Source organism: Talpa occidentalis, unplaced genomic scaffold (genome assembly GCF_014898055.3).
Source record: "Talpa occidentalis isolate TD23 unplaced genomic scaffold, MPIMG_talOcc4v2.1 talOcc4.12, whole genome shotgun sequence".
NCBI classification, from domain to species: Eukaryota; Metazoa; Chordata; class Mammalia; order Eulipotyphla; family Talpidae; genus Talpa; species Talpa occidentalis.
In genome coordinates, this window is record NW_023601212.1 from 1,339,241 (window position 1) to 1,360,028 (window position 20,788).

Consider the following 20,788-nt stretch of genomic DNA (forward strand, 5'->3'; position numbering starts at 1 on the left):
GGGGCTGACCGGCCGCCCCCGCAGCTCAGGTGCCCCCGGGCGGTCAGCGCCCGCCCGGCCCGCGTGTCCGCCGTGTCCGCCGCCCGCGCCGCGGGGTCCGCTCGGGCCCCCCGCGGACAGGCCCGGAGGGGGATGCGAACCCCGGCCTGCGCGGACGGGTCAGGGGAAATGTGCGCCGCGTGGGCACCGCCGTGTGAGGGTCACCCACAGTCCGGGCAGCGCGGGCCTCCCTGGCGGCGCAGGGGGCTGAGATGGAACCTGGGAAGCTGCCCGCAGCCTCTGCAGCGCGGGTTCCAGCCCCGGCCAGGGGGCTACCCACACGGCGCGGCAGACCCCTCCTGTCTCCCCGCCGCTCCCCTCAGCAGTGCACTCAGTCAGTCTGCCTGTTCTGCTCCCCACTCTGTCTCTGGGGAATCATCTCACCCTCCCGCGCATCTGGCCTGTACCCCGGTTCTTGTATAAATAAATAAATAAATAAATAAATAAATAGAATCTTTAAAAAGTAAATGTCAGTGGGAGACAACTGGTAGCAGTAGACGGGGGAATCACATAAAAATTTCACCTATAGAAACTTAATATATCAAAAAATAAGATTTAGTGCTTTGGGGGTTCATTATTTATTTATTTTAAGATTTATTTATTTATACAAGCACTGGGCACAGTCAGAAGCACGGAGGGTGAGAGAATCCACCAGAGCCAGAGCGGGGAGCAGAGCAGGCAGAAGGACCGAAGGACACTGCTGAGGGGAGCAGCGGGCGGCAGGAGAGGTCTGCGCGCCATGTGGGACCCTCCTCCGGTGGCCGGGGAGCAGCCGGGGATCGAACCGGCGCTGCAGAGGCCGCGGGCAGCTTCACAGCCCAGCGCTCAACCGCTGCGCCACCGGGGAGGCCCTGGGGGTTCATTTATTAACTGACATAAATGTTTATGTGAGGCCTACTCTGCGCTGAGGCCTACTCTGTGTTCTTAGGGCTGGTGAGGTGAAGGGCAAAGACAGGTAAGAGCCGGGCGCCTGGGGATGGTAGCACGTGCTGGGGATTAGAGGGCCGGAGTGTGAGGAAACAGACGCCAAATGGGGCAAGAAAGCCGTATCTTGGAAAAGTGAAGGACAATTATGATGTTCACGTGAGGGGATTTCTGAATCGTATCCTTAGGGTCTTGCTGGATCTAAGAACTCTCTCCCCTTGGAGCGGAATTCCTGGGTCTGGTGTTTTCTTTTGGGAAAACTTTTAGCTTTAATTTCACCTTCAGTATCTTTAAAATACAGAGTCTGATTTATAGATTCCGTTTTCTTAACTCAATTTTGACAGCTAAGTTTTTGTAGGATTGTGTGAATTTTGTGTTCTGACCTTCGCTGGAACAGAGGCTTTGTATTGCTCAGGAGCCCTGCCTTTCAGTTGAATTATCTTTAAAAATACCTCAATTTTCTTGAAAAGTGTCCTCACTGCATTTGTCTCCTTTTATCATTCTTTGTGGGAAATGTCTCTTTTTTTGTTTGCTTAACCTCAACAGAGGTTTCTAAAAATTATTATTATGTGAGTTTTTCTGCTTAAATGACATTTGACTTTTATGATCCCTCGTGTTTTATGCTGTCACCCATTTCATTAATTTCTATCTTTATGATTTCCTTCTTTATCTGAATTTGTTCTGTTGTTCTTTTCTCCAATGTATTAGGAAAGATCATTAGCTCAGTATTATTTAGCTTGTTTCTCTTTGGAGCATAGACAGTTAAGACTATATACGGCTTCCTCTCTGCATCGTGCAACTTTCGATATGGAGTGATAGGAGTAATAAAATTAGTCAAGATGTCCCACTCTTACTTCCCTCAAATTGTCATTCGATCATGATGAATTCTCAAAGATGGCAGTTCTCTCAGTGGAAAGTGAGATGTGACGACAAGGAGTCTTTATAAAATTCTTGGTTGTTTTCCTTCTATTTAAACCAACAAAGTATAATTATAATAAATTGTGTTTGGGTATAAATAAATGATTTGAAATGAAAGTGTAATAAACCTACTTTTAAACTTTTTAAACATTGAAATTTGCCACTTTAATGATCTGGCAACAAACTTATCAACTAAAATGTATTAGATCTTTTACATAATAGCACATGTTTTCCATTCTTCATCAGGCTCCAGCCTGGCTTGACACGGCCCTGGAAGCTGCTGGAAGACGCTTAGAACTCGGGATAATACAGCCCACCCCTTTCTCTGCGGGGACGCTTCTCTTTAAGGTAACGTATTTTGTTCAGGCTTTCTTCTTATGCAACTTAAATTGTGGAGAGATTCGTGCGGCCTTCCCAGTTCTTCCTCGGGGCCTGCTCAGTCTCCAAACTTCCCACCCACAAGTGGCCAACTCTCTCTATGCAGAGCCCCCAGGCCAGGCTAGTGTCCACGCAGCTCCCACAGTGTCTGCAGTGAGGTGACTACACATACACGGTGCTGTCCTGTGCGGCGTTTATTCATGTTCTCCAGACTCTCATGTCCAGCCAGTCGTCTGCAGGCCTCACTCTCAGACTAAGAGCAAGCTGCCAGCGAGGGGAGGTGTGGCTCTCGGAGGTGAAGGCACTGGGCTCGTGGAGATGAAGGCCTTCTGCCCTGGAAGCCTGGCATCTAGGGCTTCTGAGGAAATGAAGGGTCTTTGCCCTGTTGTTCAGGATGCGTGACAGCTTAATTTTGGTAGCTGTTTCCCTAAGTGCTTTCTTACGGATTCTATTTTAAACGAGACACCACCTTTTACATTTCCTTAGATACAGTAATCAAATGAGCAACCAACCTCTAAGACTCGAAAGAAGCCATTGCATCCCCCCCCACCACCGCTGGTGCTTTCAACTTGGAAGAAGTAATGAAGGTGTTTGTAACTACACATCACTTTACAAGGAAAATGTTCTCATGGGTTGCGGTCGAGTGAGTGCTCGTCCTCCAGCCATCTCCCATTTCTCCCGTGGGCGAGAACAGTCTCTTCTGTCTGTAATAAATAGGGTCTGAGCCATGATCAGAGTCCACACAGACCCTCTGATGGAAGGATTTGGTTATATTCCTTCAAAACAGGCGTGTTTTCTACCAAACAAAAATAGCCACAGTAGCCTCATTAATGACAGAACGTTTTAAAATTAATTTGTTGTTGTGTAACGTTGCATTCCCTCTTTGCATAAGTGTGTACCCCGAGAACCAGCACGTGTCTGTACTGGCAATGCACAGATTGGGCTTTTTGGAGTTAATTTAAGAACAGACATTTACAGTCATCCGGGTGGCCCCGTTCACCCCACCAGTGAAAACTTGTCAACTTCCCATCAGCTTTATCAGTCGAGGCAAAAGTGACTTAGTCTGTCTATGAAAGGACAAGACTGTAAAAATTTGAAAGGCGATATTGTCCTTACTCACCTCTGCACACTTAGCTTTTATTTTTTTTAATTTTTTAAAAAGATTTATTTATTTACTTATACAAGAACCAGGGTACAGTCAGACGCGCGGGAGGGTGAGAGGATTCACCAGAGCCAGAGCGGGGAGCAGAGCAGGCAGAAGGACCGAAGGACACTGCTGAGGGGAGCAGCGGGCGGCAGGAGAGGTCTGCGCGCCATGCGGGACCCTCACCCGGTGGCCGGGGATCGAACCAGCGCTGCAGAGGCTGTGGGCAGCTTCACAACCCAGCGCTCAACCTCTGTGCCACCGGGGAGGCCCTGCACACTTAGCTTTTAAGCACAATTTCTGTCCTAAACTAGGTGCTCAGGAATGTGTGAGAAAAAAAGAAACAAATTGGCATAGAAGAAACAGAATTCTCTTATTTCGGGTTCTCAGGAAGTCTGGGGTAAGAAATAGGTCCAGGTGAATAACTGAGTGACATAAGCCCTTTTCCTGTCATGAAACTTTTCGGATCATGAAGGGTTTTAGAAAGCACCAGCGCCACGGGCCCGGTCAGGGCAGTGAGGTGCGGACACTCCACGGCCGTCCTTCTCAAAGCAGAGCTGGGCATTGATCTGAAGACACGGTGAATGCCAGGGAAGTGCAGATGTTTGGGTGGCACCCCAGAGGCCTCGCCTGCATATTCACACATGCGTTTCACAGTGATTCTTGCAAGAAAGAATCACACTTGGACGTGATTATTTTCAAACAACAGCTACAATAAATGCATAGATGATTCAGCATATAACGGTGCGTGTTAGCTTTGAAGCTGTCAGATTTGTCCAGTGTACGTTCAGTTGAAAATAATCTCAGTTAAAGCTTCCAGTTTCTACATAAAAGAAAATTTCATGTATTTGAAGATAGAAGCCATAAAACCTTCACTTAGAAATAGGCGGGGAAACCATTTCCTTCTTTAAAGTGGAAATTTATTGCTTGAATAGGCTGCAGGGAGCTGTAGTCTACATGTGTCCAGTTCATGCTGTTGGTGGTGTATTTTTTTAAAGATATGAAAACTTTTAAACATTTTTTTAAATGCAGGGATCAACATCGCTTGGCGAATGAGAAGGTGAATTTGTCGGGTGGACACGGTGAGCTCCGGCCACCAGAAAGGCATTGAGGCAGAACCAGTCGCCCTTGGGTTCATTTTGTAAAAGCGGCTAAAGATGCCGGATGCTTCCATTTCACTCCATGTCATCAGAACGGAGTTAATTGGCTCCATGGTGATTGAAAAGAGCCAATAGAAAATGGCATTGATTATAGTCTCTCCACGAATGGCCGCCATCTTTTTACTCTCTTGGCAGACCCAGCTGCACTTTCCCTTGGCCCCAGGTCACTTAGCACCCAAATGAGCAACAGTTAACGGCGCCAGCTCATTAGCTCTGCTGGGCTGATGCTGCGTCACTGCCTGGGTGCATGTCAGGGCCACAGGGGACTCCGGGAAGGCTGCTTCTTGCACAGGAAGAAAAAAATTCGGTAAGTTTTGATAAATGGCTCCATTTATAGCATGAAGAATTACCCTAACTGGAAATGCTGGCCTCTGAGTGCGGAAGACTGATGACTGCGGGCCAGAAGGCTGGTTTGTACCTGCCAGCGACGCGGGTGGCAGTCTGAATTGTTGAAGGCAAGGCAGACACCAATAGTGATAATAATGACAAAACAGCAATAATTCCTATGTTGTTAGGATGATGAGCGCCTACTCTGCTCTAGGTCATGCTAAAGGGTTTACTTACATTAGCTTGATTAACCCTCTAGCAACACTCTGCGGTCAGGGTGCCATTCAAATTTGAAAATGAAGAAACTGAGGCCAAGGGGTGCTCACCAAGGATTTCAAGAGAATGTGCAAGGGAACAGAGCAGAGCTCCAGCTCCACCTGCTGGGACCAGTAACCACCAGACACTTCTTCCTTTGCTATCGTGTGTGTGTGTGTGTGTGTGTGTGTGTCTGGTTGGTTTGTTGCTATGACTGTGGAAGCAATTCTGTCTACAGCTTGTGTCTCTTGCTTGGGCTATAAGACATGTAAAAATTAACTAGGTTGTACCAGAGACTCCATTTTTTAAGAGAATGGCTGAACCAATGAATGAGTCGGTGCTCTTTAGTTTTCATCGAGAATATAAACATTGGCTGACATACCAGGATCCACAACAAATCATAGAGAGCTGGAGAGAATATTACCGGTGCTGACTTTCCCTCTCAGAATTCCATATATTCTGTTATTAATGGAAATCTACTGCCTAGTGCCTGTTTTATATATCTTCAGATATCCTTGGACAATAACAGGCTAAGTAGATTGCTACAGATTTAGAATTTGAAATATAATGAAGGAATCTTTTTGTGAATTCCTTTGCAGAGTGAAAAATCCTTGACTTAGGTTTATTTATTTATTTTTTTAATAAATCAGTTCTTTGTTTTTAGGGCAGTACACTCTACTTTATAAAATGCAGGTGTTCACTTAGTGATTAAAGGAACAGGAAAAATTTGAGAATCCAAAGTACAGAACATACAATTAGCACACACATACACACCCCACATTTTCATTAGTGTTTGAAAGTCAAAGTCGGACATAACTGGCTGTGGGCAGATGATGAACGTGCGGCACACACACGCATTTCATTAAAATCATTCCCTTTAGTTTCATCTATATCGTAGCAAATGGTTGGATTTCATCTCTTTTATAGCTGTATGCTATTCTACTGTTTATTACCTACCACGTGTTATCCAGTCATCAACTGTTGGGCAGTTAGGTTGTTCCCAGCTCTTAATGAGGGAACGTACGGGTCTGTCTATATCTCCTGAGTGTGTGTTTTCATAAATAACCAGAAGTGAAATTGCTGGATCATAGGGAGTTATACTTTTAGTTTTTTTTCTTGAGGACACCCATGCGGTTTTCCAAAGTGGCTGCACCAGTTTACAGTCCCCTGAGCAGTGCCGAGGTTGCCCTCGCCTCCCCTCCACACCCTCTGCAGCGCCTGCTGGGGAGCGCCACTCCCGCAGGTGGGAGGCAGCACCTCGCTCTTAGTCTCCAGTAATAAGAGCTGGTGAACATCTTTTCCTGCGCCCAGGGGCCATCTGCAGGTCATCTTTAGATAAGTGTCTAAGTGTCTATTTAATTCTGTGCCCATTGGTTTTTTTTTTTAAGATTTATTTTTTATTTATTCAAGAACTGAGGTACAGGCCAGAGGTGTGGGGGGTGAGAGAATTCACCAGAGACAGAGCAGGGAGCAGAACAGGCAGGTGGACGGAAGACACTGCTGAAGGGAGCAGCGGGAGAGGCAGGAGAGGTCTGCTGCACCGTGTGGGTATCTCCCTGGCTGGCCGGGAATTGAACTTGCGCTGCAGAGGCTGCGGACAGCTTCACAGCGCTGTGCTCAACCCGCTGCGCCACCGGGAAGGCCCTCTGTGCCCATTGTTAATGGGGTAGTTTGTGTTTTTATTGTGGAGGTACATGAGGTTTTTGTGGATTTTAGACATTGTTATTATTAATTGTTATTTTAGACATTGTTATTAACTGTGGATTTTAGACATTGTTATTATTAATAACCCTTGTTATTAATTAGCCTGGACCAAAAAGCACTTTTCAAAGGATTTTTTTTAAACAGGAAAACTGGGCAAGAGACAGATACTTCTAGTCAAGGAAGGGGATTTTTACGAATGGGGGAAAGGATTTTCCAACTACTAGACTTGCTTAATCTTATTTATTTCTCACACTTAAAATATGCTATTTCTGCACAACCCTCTCCTTCATTGACCTGTCCATTCTCAGCCCGGGTCACTTGCATGGTGATCATTGCTATTAATCAAGATAGGCAATGAAGACATAATAATGGAACTGCCAGTACCCAGGTAGAGCTTGCTAGGAGCTCAGTGTTTAAGCTTCACAGTAAACCTCTGAGGCCTGTTTGCTGTTATTCCCCTCATTTCTCAGAAGAAAAAAAATAAGGGCCAGGGAGGTTAAGAAACTGCCCAGAATAAAAGAAAGGCCTCATGTCAGAGCTGGGACTCAGCCGGAGCCTTCCCTGGCTGTGAGCCTGAAGCCTTGTCTTTGTCCCAGAGAATGGGGAGCCAACAGCCTGGGGCAGAGAAGCAGCGACTTCCTTAGGGTGAGTTTGCAGGGTCACCGAGGCACCCACGTGGGAGTGGCCAGTGGGCATTTGTGGACATTCAGGTCCCCCGTTTAAGAGAATGATGACAACTGGGCACATCTGGAAGCTGAGAACATATATAAAAAAATGAACCAGAATGGGACAGGTTTTTTTTTTAAACTTGATGTGAGAGCGTGAAGGGTATGCGATGGCCTCTGTCTACAGCGAGGTGACTCGTCTGCCTTTCCAGCCATCCCAATGCTCTCCTCTGTTTAGTGGCAGTGAAAGATGAGATTCAGTCTAGGTCAGAATCTTCAATCCGCGTAAAGAAAGTCTGATGCCTCCTTATGATTGTAAATGAATATAAGATTTCCTTTGAACTCTGGCTAGCCTTTCTCCTCTAAAGCCATCTCCAGCCGAACTCTCACCCATCACGTCTCCTTCCCTCGGCATATTGCTGTCCCTGGCTGTGGAAAGATGGGCGCTTCAAGAGAAGCACATTAGTTAAGCATCAATTGCAACTTAATGGGCCAAGGCATCTGAATGATATTCTGCAATGACAATATAAATCTTTCCTTTCGGCTGTGAGGGGAATACGCTGCACCTCACTGGGGATCTCTGGTGTGGACTGAGCTATCAATAATCTTTTCATAGGAGAGTCAGTTGAATAGATAGATAGATTTGGAGAATAAATAGTCTAGAATGAGAGGAAAATACAATAACATAACGGGTGCAATATAGGGGTAGACGTGCTGGAATGTGAGCGTCTCGATGGAGAGAGATGAGAGGACAGAAGGAGAAAGAAACAGAATTAATATACACGCATGCATCACACGTGCTGTTATTTTTCTGTCTTCTTTCCTAGAGGCTGACAGCGCTCCATCTTCCATCAGCTGAGGAGCAGGCGGCATTTTATGTGGCTGGAGGAGAAGTCTGAACCAGCCAAGCAGGTAACGGCGAGCTGTAGGCCTGGCCAGCCTCACTGGCGATGGCCAAGCTGTTCCTACACAGCCGGGTTTGAGCAGGAGGCGCTCGCCCTGTCCTTTCTCTGCTGTGCAGCGCAGGTTGCGACTGTCAGCAGGTGCACAGGGCGCAGGCAGAAGAGGGGACGGGGCAGGCAGAACTGCAGATTCGGGCGCGTGGAACAGAGGCACGGCCTTCCCCCACCATCGGGCGTCTCCTCAAGTGTCATGGAAGCAGAAATTCAGGGACTAAAACTTCCTGATGAGGTGGTGATGATTAGCAGGAAATGTTTAATTAAGTAAAGATTTGCCTGGGGGCCGGCGGAGGAAGGGTGGTGGAGCTCTGGAGGCCGGGGCGGGCACGCGGGGTCTCCTGTGCCTCCTGAGCCGCGGTCACTGGGCGCGTGTCGCCGAGCATGGGCCGCACCCCGGCCGGGATCCGGGGGCGAACACATTGAAATCGTCACCCGAAAAGGGCTTAGACCTGGTGGGGTCGTGGAGGATCAGGAAGAAGGAAAGTGTGGACACAGAAGAGGTAAGTCATTAAAGTGTATTTTCCATATGAGAGTCCTGGTCGCGAGGCCCGGCTCGCCGCGGCGCCAGCCCCTGTGTCCCCTTCCAGCCTCAGTGGGGACGGGCCTGCGCTCCCTCGGGCGTCCCCGAGGAGAGAAGCGAGGAGACACCACGCGGCCTTGTTTCCTGCTGGGGGCTCCTCCAGGTGTCGGAGCCTCCAGGGGGCTGTTTCTTTGTTCCACCTGAATAATGAAACGTTTCTGAATTTAGCATTCTAAGGTAGGCGCCTCTCTCTGTAAATGGGGAAGTTAAAATAGAAAATATTTAGAAAAACATCTCTTCTTCTCGGTTCTATTCTTCTTCGCAGTCCTTTTTTTTTTTTTCTCAGAGTTTGGGATTTTTTCCTTCCAGGTGTCTAGTCGGGGTTTTAATTCGAACCCTCGAGTTTCTTCTGCGTGGTAAGTGAAGCTAATAACGGCGAACGCTGCCCTTTTATAATAGCACCTGTTAGCAGTGAACATAATATTATTAATATTTAAGAAGGACTCATTGTCGCGCTCGGTACAGGACGCGCGGAACGTGAGCACGAGCTGAATGTCACTGTCAGCGTCGCCCCTGCGAGGCCGCGGCCCAGCTGCGCAGCTCGGGGACAGACAGCGGATGCTCGGCGGTGGGGGCCTCTCAGTTTGCTGTGGGGTTCCGAGTTCGGTACTCGGGCAGGTTCTGTGTGTGCTGCGCGTTAACACCTGCGGCGCCCAGACACCTGCGTCCAGGGCGGCCAGTCGGGAGGACGAGGGGCAGAGAGGACCCGCGGGGCCCGTCCCGGCTCAGCCCCCGAGGCCGCCGCTGCGTGGGGGCCGCCTCGGAACCGGCACAAGCACAGAAGTGGAAGGCTGGGCCATGTGGGTTAAACACACACACACGCCGTGTAAATGCTTCTGTCTTTAAGGACAGAAGGGACTTTCCGTCTAGTTTGCATATTTCAAAGCTCTTAGGGTTTACGTTGAGCTTCTCTCTGCCATCTTGGTGCTCACGTCCGTTTTGCTTTAGTCCTGCCCTCGCGAGCAGCCGGCGTGAGCGGTGTCGGCCTGGAAAGGTTCTCCGCGGGGGAAGGAGAGGAGTTGGCTCTGAGAGGTGCTGGGTGACAGCGGGTCAGGGCTGAGGGACACGTCAGGGACGAGACTCGGAATCCGTTGACCCCGAGCTGGAGTGGCCTGGCGCGTCCACCACCTTCCCGTCACTGCTCTTGGGGGGCAGAGAATTGTCTTCACTGTGGACTTCGGCTGCCCGTCCAGTCGGACTTTGTCCCTCGATGTGACTGGGCTGGTCTCTGTCCTCTGCCGACTCCCCGCCCGGCGAGCGTCCCCAGCCCGCCTCTGTGCGGCGCGTGCTCTCCTCGGAGATCAGGTGCCTCCCAGGGGTCTCCCTGCGTTGTCCAGAACTTCTTAGCCCCTGTCTTCCCGCTGATCGGGTCTGAGTGCTCCCCCAGGCCCAGCTCAGATCCCGTCCTGCTTTTTCTCCAAGCTCCTGCCCAGGCGGCCGGCCCAGCCCTCGTCATGCCGTGAAGGCGCCTTTCACGGGGTTTTCAAAAAAATGCCTTTTGTGATGGAACAAGGACAGTGATGGTGTAAGTCACCCTAGGCAGCAGCGAAGAATCAGTGTCTCGCGCTGGAGAGGGCGCCGAGGCGCATCCGGGGGAGGCAGCGCGGGGACATAAAACGTGACTTCCTCCACTGTCTGGGAGAGCAGGGGATGGAGCCACACGCGAGCCGTGGGGCGGCGTGTCTTCAGCTGCCCTGCCGGGGGCGAGGCCGGAGCATCTGTGTGGCGGGGAGGAGACGGCGGAGCTCTGAAAGGCGGGAACGGTGCAGTCCAGGCCAGGGGGAGCCTTTGAGCATCGCGCCCAGACAGGCGCCTTCTCCGCCGCGTGCCTGGGACGTGCATCCTGTGGGGCCGTGTCGCCTCCGCGTAACCCGGGGGAAGTGTCTTCTCTGAGAAAGACTTACTCTAAGCATTTGTGTTCTCTCAAGGAACGCCACCCAGTTTCATGTCTAGAAAGCTCCTCGTGTGTGGCCCCCTCTGCCCTAAGCCCGCTCTGTCTGTGGGCTCAGGAGACGGATCTGGGGTGCAAGCAGTGGTGGATCCGAGCTCCAGCTCTGCGGCTGTTTTCCCTGGAACTTTAGGAAATTGCTCACCCTCTCGGGCCTTCTCACTTTCTTAAGTCTCATCCTCTTCATCAGTAAACGGGCAATTTTAATAATATCTACTCTACAGATTTCCAGTAGGGTGACATCAGGTAATGGGTTTAAGTAGCGTGTGGCAGCGCGAGCAGTAAGAGCGCCGGCGCCAGGACTATCATCTACTTTTGTGAAACGCAAATTTTCTTTCAAAGGGGATAGTGATGATTAATATGCTGCTCAGCGGAAACTTAATTGCAGGTATAAATCTTAAACACAGACTCAGATATAAATAAATCAGATAAGCGTTTTCTTATTTTCCTTTTCGGCAACTTCTCTTACTTAGGATCTCCAACCTGTGCGTGGAGAAAGCACCCCCAAAACAAGAGCCTTTCCTCCGGTTCAGGACAGCGCCTGCCCTCCGGGCGCTCCCCATGCCAAGGCGTCTGGTGGGGCAATATGGCGTGTTGGTCCCCATTAAATATTCTCATAGATTCTGCTAAGAACCCTCCTCCCTTCCCCCCGAGACCAAATCAACCCAGCATTTCTCTGCAGAGATCTTCGAACTTCTGCTCCATCCCCAGGCTCACGAGTGTGAGTGATGCTGTATTTTCTTCCACGCTAGCGGGCGAACACGCTGCCCCGGTGGCCTCACCATTGTCTCCGGGGTCCTGCTGCCTCCTGGGGTCCCGGCGTGAGGCGTCTGCCTCTCTCTAAGCTCCTCAGAATTGAAGCCCTGTCCCCCGTCCCCGCGCTGGGTCTTCGTGGTGGTCAGTCCTGTCGGTGACCTCTCCCTCCCTGGGGCTCTCTGCTGCCCACAAGGACGTGGCTTCTGGTGGTTGACGGTTCTCGTCTCTGCCCATCCGCTTCCCCATGGGCTCTGACCTGAAAGCCAGAATCGATTCTTTTATTTCTGTATTTTTCGGTTCTGCTTCCCTGCATCCGTGGGCATGTCATTTCACGGCTAGCTGAGGTGCGAGGGATACAGGAAACGGATGCATAAATCAGAGAAAATAAGCCTCTGAAGGGTGGACACGTTTGCAGAAGCCGGACGCCTGCCGCGGACGCGGCTCCTAGGCCGTGCTTGACTTGGGCTGCCACAGACAGGCTTTGCCAGCGTGTGGGTGGTGGGGGTGGGGTCCGCCAGGCTGGGGCCGGGGGTCGTCTCTGGGTGCTCAGTGGAGCCCACTCGAGTCCTGTGTCCAGTTTTCACCCTAGAGCTGTTAGGGATACTTGGCAGGTGGTGAACTGTCAGCGATGGTTACAGTTTTGCCCAATTGCCGCTCCACAAGAGGTGGAAATAGTTTGACTTCTGGCATATAAAGGAAGACGTCTGGGAGGCGTTAATTACCCTTTTCCACTTCTAGGCCTTTTGCATGGGAGACCCTGGAAGACGCCCCCGTGTAGGGACCAGGAGGGATCTAGGCTGACTGTGGGGAGGTGTTTCTGTGTAAAGATGTGGGCCCGGAAGCTGCCTGCACGTACCCCGCCTGCACACCTTCCCCAGTTCTTTCAGACCCATGCAAAGGTCGAGTCCATGAAGCCTCTGTTGGCTCCCAGCATTATGGCTCCTCCTTCCTGGGAATCACCACGACAGGGTGCTTGTGTTCGTGCGTCAGCAACGCCTTGTCTGTGCCGTGACGCCTCGTAGACAGGGGTCACAGCTCTGAAGTGCAGCTGTGAGTCTTGTCCCTGATTCCACGGGTGCTCGTAACCACGTCCAGCTTGGTGCTGCCGCATTGGAATTGATTTTTCTTAAACAGTTAAAATTTTCAAAATAAACCATAGCAAAACAAGCAAACAAACAAACAAGGCAGACACTGAAGTCTCCTGTGAAGCCGACTGCTCTGGGATTCGAGTCTGTCCAGGGACAAGTAAGTTCAACCAAATCTCTGTGCTCTTACCCCATGTAACTTGTTTCCAGCCCCTCTGGAACATTTCCACACTCAGACACCGTTGCACCGAATGCAGGAGCACACCTCAGCCCTTCTTGGCTCAGGTCAAGGGGCACAGCCTTGGACACTTACTTGTTCTGCAGAAGAGTCGGGCTCAGCGTGCAACGCGTGTGCCTTCTGGAGTGTGACCGTGTGGAGGTTTTTCCAATCTGGTTCATGAAATTGCTTTCCATGACAGTTCACGTGGAAACTCACTGGAAGATTCTAAAAATGTAAAGTAGGTGACAAAATATAAGTGGATTAACTTGAAGTTTGGAGCAGCCTCAGAAGGACCCTTAAATCTGAATCCCCCCAACTCCCAGTCAAAGCTCTGCTGGCGAAGGTGAGCACACAGGGGAGAGGCCCGGGAAGCAAAGAGGGGTCGTGCCTCAAACTGCTGGTTTGGTGCTACAGGTCACTGCAGGCGCTAGAAGAGAAAAACCGATGCTTGACGGTCCTTTATTTTTTGGAAGAAAATTACGGCAGGAATCAAGCGCGTGGGGTAGGAAGCCGTGGCTCTTCCTGTCCGCAGGTGCCTGCCGGGGTCAGCTCGGCTGCCACGACGCCTGCCTTGATTGCGTATGACTTTTTTGATTGTGCCATAAATTGAATGACTTAAAAACAGGTAAAGCTTGGGTAATGGTAAAGTCAAGCTTTGTTTTTTCCTCCTTTTTGAGTCCAGTAAAGATCATGCTAATGTGACCTCAGAAAAACAGGGGATTTTGCAGCAAACAGGTCTGGATTTCAAATGGACCTCTGTCCTTGATGGATAGGTGGAATGGATTTGCTTAAATATTATCCTCTCCATCGAGGGATCTCAAATTCCTGGTTGACAAGCGCATAGATCTCATAGGATTGTTGCAGATGATGAGGGGAAGACACAGGTGACCCACGTGGACGAGTGATTCAGTGGACATGGGGCGGCGGAAGGCGTGACAGTCTTTTCAAAGTCTCCTCCTGTTTCTAGTCGGTCACTTGTTAGTTCTATTTTATGGTTCAATTACGACCTGGCCACGGGAAGGTGAAATGTGATTGAGACACATGATTTTGTTTACATGTAAGGATTATTCTGTTTCAGTTTTTCTGAGATCCGTTCACTATCAAGAATAGATAAAATATCACTGAATATTATGATTCAATAGAGAAAGATGCCAAAATAAGCATCCCAGCTTATCTAAACACACGCCAGTTTGTCTTCAAATGTAAATACATGAGCTGATGTATGTAGGTGGGTTTTATTTTCTATGCAAAGACAATTTTGCATAATATTGAAGAAACTTCATACGAGTGTATCACGCTTACATATGAGATTTAAAATTGTTCCAAGAGGAAAAATAATCCTTCAAACAGTGCTAAGTATTTGACAGTAGTTTTTAAGAATCTTAAAATATTTCCTCAAGTTTATGCAGGAAACATGCTGCCTTTGTCCACACACACACACACACACACAGAGTAATAGTGGAAATCGATCTCGACACACCCACCTTATGACATCTTTTTGTGGGGACCCTTGGAGGAAGCCAGGGTTGGGGTGACGTGGGATATGGAAATCGATGCCATTTTAGTGACAGCTGAGGCCCTGCCCACCCTCCGAGCAGCCGGACCTGGAGCCGGGTCTTGCTGTGTCTGCCCCGTGTTTCCTCCAACAGCCACGGCGCAGCGTGACTTCTGCCCGCACCGTCTTCTTCCCTGCTTTGGATATTTGCCTTCCTGAGGTTTCTTTCCTCTGTCCTCACCCCCACATCCTCTTCCCTGTCACCCCGTCCCCGATCTCGGCCTCGGTGACTGACTCTTCCCTTGGAACTGCGCCCCGACCCTCCCCTCTGGAGCAGGTGACCTGATCCCCTGATACCACAAGGTCATGTAATCTGTCCGGGTCATTCTTTGTTACCGCCAACGTGCCGTCTCTTGAGCGCGAGCACCGGCACCGTGGCCACAGTGACCATGCCGGGGGCCAGGCGAGCTCGGGAAAGGCCGCAGCGCAGGTGTGCGGCCCAGCTTGCTGTCGAGGCCGTTCACGGGGAAAGTCCCCTGCGTGGCCACGGTCCTATTTCCGGCCACTTTCTTTCTCTTTGTAATTTCTATGTTTTGAGGTAACATGGTTTACAGCGCTGTATGATTTCGAGGTGCAGGATCCGCCCCTGCAGGTGCCGAGAGCGCAGCACACCCGCCACCCCCAAGGTACTGCTGTGCCCACCCCGGCCGCTGAGCTCCCTCCCCCAGCTCCCTCCCGCTTTGCCCTGTTCCCCTCCTCCCATCTGGCAGCCCTGGGTCTCCACTGGTTTGTTACTGGTTTGGCTCTGCCCGCCCTTGGATTCTCTGCCTCCCCCCCAGGAGTGACCCGCCTGGGCACGTGTCTCTCTCCTCTCACTGGCCTCGCTCACATCACCGCTCCGCTGCCACAGAAGGCAGGATTTGTCTTTGTGAATAGCAGAGCAGCGTCCACCGTGCACGCAGACCCCTGTCCCCTGCCCAGCACCCTCCCTGGCTCTGAGGTTGTCCCTGCCTTGGCGGTTGTGGACAGCGCTGCAGAGGGCGGGAGGGCGGGCCCTGCGGCCTTGGTTCCTCAGGGCACTGGCTGGGGCCCCGCGTCGGGTGGCAGCTCTGTTGGTAATGTTTTGCGAAGCCCCCATGCTTTTTTCCACGGGGACGGACGCGTGTGAGCTCCCACCGACGTGGGCGAGGCTGCCTTTCCCGCCACGTCCCCCTCAGCTCTCGGCTCTGGTCTTGACGTGAATTTCTTAATTAGGGCACGCGGCGCGTGGACAGGAGCGGTGCTGTTTCCCGTCTACGCCCCTGACCGTGGCTGGTCCTTGTGTTCTCATGTCACTCCCAGAATAGCTCTGTCACCATTTCTATTTTTGGTCATTGGCTAATTACCTGATGACGTGTTTGTGTGCACATGAAGGACAGGAAGATGCTCGTTGTCTTCATCATGGCGACTGGGCTGTAGGCAGAGTCTCAAGAAATGGTTGTTGACGGGCCGAGCCGGGCCGAGTCCTGCGCTCGTGTCGGGCTGTTTCTCCCATGGGTGACGTCACGTGGGGCTGAGCAATCAGGCTCCCCTGCTGGGAAGAAGTGAGTCAGGTGCACAGCTGGAAGGCTTTTCAGATGCCCGAGCGTTCACTCGGCGGATCACTGCGTAAGGGAGATTTTTTCGTTCTCATCCTCTGAACAAGGGAAGTGTGTTCGAGTCACGTCTCCACCCGGGCCACACGGCCAGCAGGAGGTGGCTTGAGTTCAGTTCAGGGACCGGCGGCCCTGAAAGCCTGAGGATTTATTTCTTCCTGTGCCACCTTGCATGGCGCCTCTTCCCAGGCACAGTCCCCACTGGGCTTCGGGGTACAGATCAGTACGCAAGGCTCCCCATTCATTCTGGCGGAGGCGCCTTTACATTCCTTCCGATGGGAAGGGGTGAGTTCCGTGTGAGGCCCGGGCGCCTCGTTATCTCCAGGAGAGCTTTATTGAAGGAAGAATCTGAGATTCAGAGATTGCACTGGAGAATTCCTGATCTTTAAACACACAGAAAGTGTCATTTCCTGCTTTTCTGCCTTGCAAAAGTGCAATATGAAGAGATGAAGTCAGGTTGTCTCGGGGGACAAGCCGCGAGCCAACTTGATTAACCTTGAGGAGGCCACGGAGTCTCTTCTCGGCTGATCAGAAATAGTAAAATCCTTTTCCGCCTGGAGACGGCCGCATGTCACGATGCGCTCCTGCAAGTGATGTCTTCCTCGTGGTCACTGCGCTCGCGACGTCACCTGCGCGTGTCAGTCTCCCAGATGTCGGGGCTCAGGGGGAACCCAGCCATAGCCCCGCCTGCAAGGATTTTGGACACGGGAGGGTGGCAAGAGCTGAGCATCTCCAGGGGGAGCCGAGTGACCGGGGCTGGCTCACACTGAGCTGCCCTCCCTGCCTTGGGGTTCTGCGTCCGCGGAGGGCCCAGGGGTGCGCACGCTTGTTCCCTGGTGTCAGGTCAGTTATGGGGGCTGCTGTGAGGCTGGTGTTCCCAGAGCACACTCTGGAAATGCTTGTTGTAAACAGGAAGTCGGAGGGGACACACTTTAGTACCACGGCGGAGGTCAGGTTTTCATCGTGAGCACATCACGGCATGGCCCTGCCCCGAGTTTGTGCATGGGCCCCCCCAACACCCCCCTGCCATGTGGGAGGTCTGCAGGTGTGTCCTGGTGAGCTCCCTTCTGGTGGGGTCCTCCCCTCTGGTCCTCTGATGGACTCATCCCTTCCAGCCACAGAGGAGGAGGCAGCAGAAGGGGCAGAAGCAGGAGGAAGAGGAGCGGAGAACCATTTGTTGGCTCATGTCCCTTCGTAGGCCAAGTAGAAGGTGCTTCAATAATACCACCAGATTCCCTCTCTCTGCGTGTCTCTGTCTCTCTGTCCCTAACCTTCCTTCTCCCTCCTCTCTTTCTGCCCCCACCAGCCCCCACCTCTCTTTGAGACCTGCTTTCTGTGTGCCCTGCCCCTCCCTGCTTGCCAGCTTGTAGCAGGCTGACACACTCTCCTAGACAACAGCTCTACACACACCGTTTCCTCTAGAAGCTCAGTGTCTCTGGTGGTGTTGGGCTGACACCTGCCATTCCCAAGCCATAGGCAACAGGTTTCCCACCAAAGAAGATTCTGGTACCAGGAAAAGTGGGGAAGTGATGTTGGAAAAAGGAAACACCTCTCCCTGCTTCCTCTTCATGCTTCTATTTCAAGAGGGCGTCCTTGTGACATGTTACAACTATGCCACATACACCCCAACATGCTCCAGTAACTCCCCTGTCCCCACCCCAACTCATGTGTAGGTGCGACTCTCAGCTCCAGCCCCAGGATCAATGGGCGGTGAGCATTTCCATCAGTCTTGTCCAAATGTGGCCTCACAGTCTGTAGTCTGTGCCCAAATGATTAATTTAAACTAATTCTAAGACCTTCCTTCTACTGCGAGATGGTGAACAGGACAACCACAGAAATATCACTTACTGGGAAATTAAAATAATAAATGAAAGAAGTTGACAACTTCTGTTCCAGTTCGCTGTGACTGTTTTTACAAAACCACCCTGACACTTTGTGGCTGAAAATAATCGTCTATGACCTGTCATGGTTCTGTGGGTCTCCTGCTGTGGTTGCAGCTTGGAGGCCGTGGGCGGGCATCGCCGGAGACCAAAGTGTGATGTGGGTGTGCCCCCCTCCTCACAGGGCTTTCTCTCTGTCCACGTGGCCTCTGCTTGTCTTTTCCACTCAGTCTCCCTTCAGTGGGGTCAGTGGACTTCTTACCAGGTGTCTCAGGACTCTCTGGAAGGTCTTCTAGAAGCTGAAGAGCAGAAAGTCCCTAGTGTCACTTTCACTGAATCTTGTAGTTGAAGCCAGTCATAGCGTGTGCAGCTCTGGGAATGAATAAGTTCCCCCAAATCAAGGCCATTTGAAGCACAAAGGGTTGTGTCCACGTATCACACTTTAAGTTGGCTCAGGGGCATCAGGTGTCTGAAACGGCAGGCGGGACTTTGGATCCAGGCAGAACTCAAGATACCAGCACCCCTCCCCGGGGGGTCTTATTCCCTCTTAGCACATATGTGTTAGACTTATGACTCCCAATATGTGGGGGCGGGGGCGAAGGGCATGTCACACGTGCCTTTGTTTTACTAAGGTCAATAGAGTGGTGCACGGGTCACAGGTACAGGTTAATACATGTGAAAGAAACAATGGAGGCATTGGCTGTCCTCCCAGGGGGGCAGTTACTGGTCTCAAGTGCAAGATGGCGTCCATACAAGAGAGTGTCACACAAGATAGCGTCCACACAAGATGGTGTCCACACAAGGTGGCTTCTGCCCAAGATGGCGTCTGCACTAGTTGGCGTCCACACAACATGGCATCCACACAAGATGGCATCCACACAAGATGGCATCCATACAAGATGGCGTCTCTTTGGTTTCCCTACCTCTTTGGTTACCCTGACTAAGCATGAAAGGGCCCCAGGAGGGCATGGATGCTGGCAGAAGTGGTCCTCTGGGACACATCTTTGGAAGCTGACAGTCACGAGATAGTGCTATTCCACAGCAAACCCCAAATTCTGTTGCCCAGGGAAAGCAAAGACTGATTTCCTCACCAGGGGAATTAGCCTCTGGTCTTCTACGTTGTCCAGGTCCTGCCTCCCCTGCCTCCTCTTGCCCCTCATGACCTTCCCTCAGTGGGGCTGCCGAGGGGCTCACGTGAAGAGCCAGCTCATTTGGCCCCGTGTTTGCAGGTCCTGTGTTCTTCCTGGGAGGTGCTGTGGTTACTCTCTGGCTGATTCAATTTCTGGCCATAACCTGGGCGACAAAGCAGCCAAACACACAACAGAGGACGGGCCATTGACAGGCATCTGTGCTTTGCCATGTGTTTTAATTGCTGGCTTCGGGGCTTGGCTCAGAGTCTCAGTCTAAGATGAAGAAGCATAGAAACTCCCCTGAGGGGGAGCAGGTGGGTGATCAAGTCTCCAGAGAGGCCCAGAGGTCAGCCCGCTTTCTCAGGCCTCCTGGCATAGTGTGTGTCCTGTTTCCCAACTCCTGGTTGTTTTTTTTTTTTTTTAAAGATTTATTTTTCATTTATACAATAGCCGTGGTACAGGCCAGAGGCGCAGGGGGTGAGAGGATCCACCAGAGACAGAGCGGGGAACAGAACAGGCAGAAGGACCGAAGGACACTGCTGAGGGGAGCAGCGGGCGGCAGGAGAGGTCTGCTCACCATGTGGGTTGCTCTGAGGCCGGCGGGGATCCAGCTGGCGCTGCAGAGGCTGCGGACAGCTTCACAGCGCTGCGCTCAACCGCCTGCGCCACCGGGGAGGCCCTCAACTCCTGGTTTTCACACAAACTCGATTTCACGTGAAATGCAGAATTTTGACCTCTTGGTTTTGCAAAATTTCTCATGATCCGATGATCCGTTGTCTGGGATTTCTAGCTGTGGGCAAACAGTGTTTTCTTAAAGTTCTGTTTTTTTTTGTTACACTAACCCAGGTGAGCAGCCTGTCTGTCCAGAGGACTTACTGGCCTCTGTGAGAAGTGGCTGCGCGTGCTGGGCCTCACTTCCGTTTCCACCGAGTCTCTTCAAGTCTCTGCTTTCCCTAGCACGTGTTCGGCGGTGGAAGAGTAACCAGATGTGTTCGGGTCTCATGATAGCGATGGGTTCTGAGGCTTGCTTGGGGTGAGGGGGTCAGCTGCTCTACTCCCCGCTGCACGCTCCTAGAGGTGCTGTCCTGCTCAACTGTGACCCACTAACACGGCGACACACGACTTGAGGCAGGGGACGGTCAGGAAGGGCTCGCTCTCCACTCCTATCTGACACCTGCCCTCCCGGAGGACCCTCTCTCCCCCCTGCTGTACCTCAGGGTCCATGCCCCACCCCGCCCCAGCCTCAGGGGGCGGCGTCTCCTTTTTGTGAGTGGCTCCTCCCTGCGTATAACCTGCAAAGCCACCTTTGTCATTTTCAAAACACCTTTCCACAGAAAATGTCCCTTCCTTCCCATCTGTGGAGAGGATAGATATGTGCAGTAGCCCCTGGAGAGTAATTTGCTTTAGGGAGCAAGTTCTGTTCTTAACAAGAATATTCCAGATCACTGACCCTCGACAAGGAGCGGCAGTGGCAACCAGGACCGCAGGATGCGGAGAGACCCGTCCTCTCGCTGGACACAGGGCTCGAGCCGTCCAGACAGCCGTCGGCTCCCCCCAGCACGCGTGGGGAGCTCCCGCCTCCACGCC

At 51.6% G+C, this 20,788-nt stretch overlaps 1 long non-coding RNA gene across 2 annotated transcripts in view; it reads left to right on the top strand.

Moving 5' to 3' along the window:
• The first annotated feature begins 2,190 nt into the window (after positions 1 to 2,190).
• Positions 2,191 to 20,788, top strand: part of LOC129145443 (uncharacterized) — a 165,072-nt gene continuing 146,474 nt past the window's right edge. For both annotated transcript variants that reach the window (XR_008550979.1, XR_008550980.1), the window contains exons 1-2: positions 2,191 to 2,229; positions 8,342 to 8,426. This is a non-coding gene — a long non-coding RNA (uncharacterized LOC129145443). The remainder of the gene's footprint in view (positions 2,230 to 8,341; positions 8,427 to 20,788) is intronic.